Here is a 4,662-nt window from a genome sequence, read left to right as displayed (position 1 = left end):
CCCCACCCCCCCCCTCCTTCCCCCCCCCCCCAGTTAGTTAGTAAGTAATCCAGTTTAGATTGACCCTTAAATGAGCATGTATAGGTGATCTAGGCCTATATAGCTGAACCAAAGTGTGTATTTGAAGCATTGACAAAATTCTTGCTAAGTGCTAAGACCGCTCACACCAAAATAACATGAAAAGTCCTCAGTGAAAAAAATTATTACATACAGTGCCTTCTCCTACGGCAGCAAATTTAAATTTTCTTCGTGATATTTAGCGCAAGGTAATCAGGAATTACAATAACAAACTACAATAATAAAATAACAATTTTGCGCATACGTTTAATTCGTAACTTTGGATGGAAACATAGCTACTGAAACTTCTGTTTATCAAGATATAATCAAATGTGTTTCTGCAAGTCTGCATTTTGGTAACATACATAACAACACCTACTAGTTTCCAAGTTTGGCTATATTTGAGTCACTACAGGGTGGCTGACCACAGATGTGTGAAACACCAACCAAATGCAGAGCATGCAACAGTTCAATCTCTCCACAGAGTATGTTCTGAACGTTTAAAGTATGTTCAAAAGTTTGGGATAACTATGATGTGTTCTAATGAAGAAACAAACTCATCTACACCTTGGATGGCCTGAGGCTGTGTACATTTTCAGCAAATGTTCATTTTTGGGTGGTTTCTTCAAATATACAGACTACACCAAAGTGTCTTTTACCAAAACTCCCATCAATCCACAGCGCTGGACATCAGCTTGGCAGTACCAGTGAACTTTCGCTCAACAAACTGGGAAGTGTCTGGAGCATAACACCGCTTTCACGGCTGGGTGAGGCCTCTTCCTGTAGTCTGCAGAGCCGCAGGAAATACTTCATGCCTTATTCATACCCCTGAGCTGCTCTTCTGTCAAACTGACAGATGTGACGAGGTGGAGAGAAGACTGCTGCTACTGTCTGCTTGCTCACCAGACACAAGAGCAGAGTTCACAGCAGCACTCTTCTTGCTCTACAGCATGTCTGCTTCACCTACAGGCTGGCTGGGAGTCGTTCTGTTAAGAAGATATCGGCTGAAAAGGCTGCAGTCTCACCTTGAGAGCGCGTACAGGAAAGAGGAAGAAGAGTGCTTCACTACAACTAAACAAAACTGGAAGACCATAAGTACAGCTGATATCTCAACATTTGGACATTTCGAGATGATCAGCTTAAAAGAAAAGTGTCAGCTCCACATCTACTTGCACCATTTTTTAACATGTCAGCTGAACGAAATGAAAGTTCTGTCATTATTTTCCTCACCCTTATGTCTTTCCAAACCCAAGACTTTTGTTCATGTTCGAAACAAAAATTAAGATCTTTTTAATGAAAGCGGAGAGATTTTTGCCCATTGAAAGTACATTCCAAACAAGAAGTTAATAAAGAGATTGTAAAAATAAAGCATATGAATCGAGCAGTTTAATCCAAGTCTTCTGAAGAGACATAATCACTTTTAGGGATGCACCGAATATTCGGCAACCGAAATTATTCGAATAAGCGAAAAGGCCAAATAATATGTACCGAACAATGACTAACCCGATCAAATAGTGGCACGCACTAATGCAGCAAACATGACGGCAGTGTGAAAGTATTTAAAACTATCAGAGAAAGATGCAGAAATCATTACAAGCACGAAGCACAGACAGCGAGAGACTGTTTAGTGCTGCATCACGTCTCCGATGAGAAGAAGAGGTGGCTGATGCTGGTGGTTACTAGGTTACTGTATGATGATTGAAATCGCGAAATTACCTTTAAACGATTAGTGAATAAACTGCAGAATGTTATATTTTCTAATGCACGCATGAATTGCATGCATTCTGACAGCACTGCACAAGCTCACGGTGCCAGGATATAAAGTCCAAAGCGCGAGGAAAATCTGTGCTAAAATTTTTTGTGAATTTTTATAAAGGCATGTGACAATGTGATACGTGCGACAAACCTCTTCCCAAATTCGTAATGAGAATCATTTATAAATCTGCCTGCTGTTGTCAACAAAAAGAAGCACTGAGATCTTCCTGCAGGTTTCTGCCAACATAAAAGCCGAGAAAAAGAAACAACTCCATCGACATTCATAAATGATAGTATTGTCATTTTACTGTCGTTCTGTAAAATAAAATAAAAAAGTAAGACGATAATAATGATAATAATAATTATTACCCTACAACAGCTCTATTAATACATTTATTATAACATTCACACACAGTGTTCAAATTTTCTGCTCAGCAACTTAAATTGTGCTTTGTTGGTATAATGTCTGAATGAAAAAAAATGCTCAGTGTTAAGTAAATATTTTTAAATTGTTGTTTTGTAATTGATTTTTTTATTTGAAAAGCAGGACAAAACAGTAAAAAGCACATTTTGGCAATTTAATTAATGCAATGGTGAAAAAAAAAAACGCAAAATCGGCCTACATGGGCGAACAATGTGAAAAACCGTGTTCGGTATTCGGCCTTCGGCCCAGTGTTTCATTTTGTTCGGCTTCGGCCAAGAATTTTCATTTCGGTGCATCCCTAATCACTTTACAATACATAATAAACATTTTATTTAATAACACATACACATTGACTGTGTCTCTTCAAAAGACTTGAACGAAACCGCTTAATTCGTGTTTTATTTTTACAATTTCTTTATTAACTTCTTGAAGCTTGAAAATTTTAATTGAGTGGACTCTTAATAAATGGAGATAGATAGATGTTTTCTTTAAGTGAATGCAAAAGTATTAAGCAGCACAACGGTTTTCAATATTGATAATAACAACAACTGTACGAAATGAGAACCAAATCAGCATATGAAAAGGAAGTTTTGCTGGAATAAATGTTAAAATACATTGTATTATATACAATTTTATTATATAAATTCAATTATATTGTATTATATTATATAATTATATTTTCATTTTAAAATATATTAAAACAGAAAACCATTATTACTTTGTATAATATCTTACAATATTATTATTGTTACTGTATTTTTGATCAAATAAATGCAACTTTGGTGAGCATAAGAGATCTCTTTCAAAATCTTTCCGACTTCAAACTTTTGAATATACAATTTTCTTATACAGATTTTAAAAAAACAAAAAATAAAACAGCTGTAAAATGACTTAAACAGCTTTACAACTTAAATAATACATATATTTTAACAGAAGAATTAATGTAAGTGCTTTAATAATACTATAATTCACATTTCTGCTTTTAAATCCTCATTTACATGTATCATGTAATCTATATTTATTATTATACATTATTAGGAAAAAGAGGGAGGAGATGAAAATATCTGTTTGCTGCAATCAGCATTATGCCACAAATGCTGTCAACTTAGCTTCACTTGAACTGAACCCAGAATATTCCATTAACAAACCAAGCAACTTCTTATGGTAAATCCTCCAGTAATCTCCTCAAGAAGATTTGTGGCGTGGAAGACTGACGGCAATAAGTAAATGAACAAGAGCAAGAAAATAATAAAAACTGGACAATATTGTGTGCTGGAAAATGTTAGAGAGGTAGAGAAAGCGAGCGGAAAACAGGCAAGACACATGGCTGAGTACAGCCCTGCGGCGGGAGACAGCGAGTGCTCAGCCCAGCTGGCCCAACGCTGGATCACGTGCACCGGCCGTACCAACCTCTGCCAAACACCACACGGCCACACAGCCAAACCTGCACACATCAGTGCTTCCTGAAACTGCTGAACATACAGAGAGATTCATGAATGACTCTTGATTCTTTTTTTTAATGAACTGGTCAAAAAGACTGACAAGCTTCTAATTTAGTCTATCAAATCCATCACTGAATGAACTGACGGAAAGCAATTAACGGAAGTCAGCCTATTTTCAGGCGCTGCGTAATATCATTGCGCCTGCTGCACCCATGGTACGGCAGCAAAGTTCCTTGATTATTACACCAGAATGAGAGTATAGTTCCTAGCCATATCGGCATAGAAAATTGCAACTTTTCATTTTCCGTCGGTACGGCAGCGCAAACTGTTTAACTCTAGGGGAGTTGGAAAATGTTCCTTTAAGTATTATTTAACTAATATTTATTCATATTTTCAATTACTTTTTATTTTATAGTAGTTTTCATTTTAATTTTTTAAATTATTTAATTTTTTCATTTTTAGCAATTTTGTTGTGCTTTTCATTTTATATATATTTTTTTTATATTTCTGTTAATTTTATTTTTATTTCAGTTTTAATTTGAATAATTTGAGTACTTAAACTTATTTTATCTCAGTAGTTGCAAAGCAACATTTCTAATATTCATTTAGGCTAAGTTTTTCATTTAATATTTACATATTATTTCAGCTTTATTTTAATTATCAAAAAAGATTTGTAATAGTTTCAGTTTTAGTTAACAATAACACCACTGACCACAAGTCATTACTTCCAGTTACAGACTCGTGAACAACAAGTTTGTGAACGTGTGAAATGTTAGGATCATGAGGTTTAAATCAGTAAAATAAAAATTCATTAAGATACTTGAAAACATTTTTTAAATATGAATAATTGGTTAGTATGTAGCTCAAGTACTTTCATATTGGGGGGAAAAAAATATACAGAAGTTTAATAACAAGATTTCACAAGAAAGTTGATTGCCAGCGAGATATTTTAGTCAAGCTAAACACTTAACAAACACTTCAGAT

This window comes from Sinocyclocheilus grahami, unplaced genomic scaffold (assembly GCF_001515645.1).
Source record: "Sinocyclocheilus grahami isolate Dianchi unplaced genomic scaffold, SAMN03320097.WGS_v1.1 scaffold542.1, whole genome shotgun sequence".
Taxonomy (NCBI): Eukaryota; Metazoa; Chordata; class Actinopteri; order Cypriniformes; family Cyprinidae; genus Sinocyclocheilus; species Sinocyclocheilus grahami.
The sequence above is the reverse complement of the archived record's forward strand: the minus strand, read 5'-3'. Positions refer to the sequence as shown.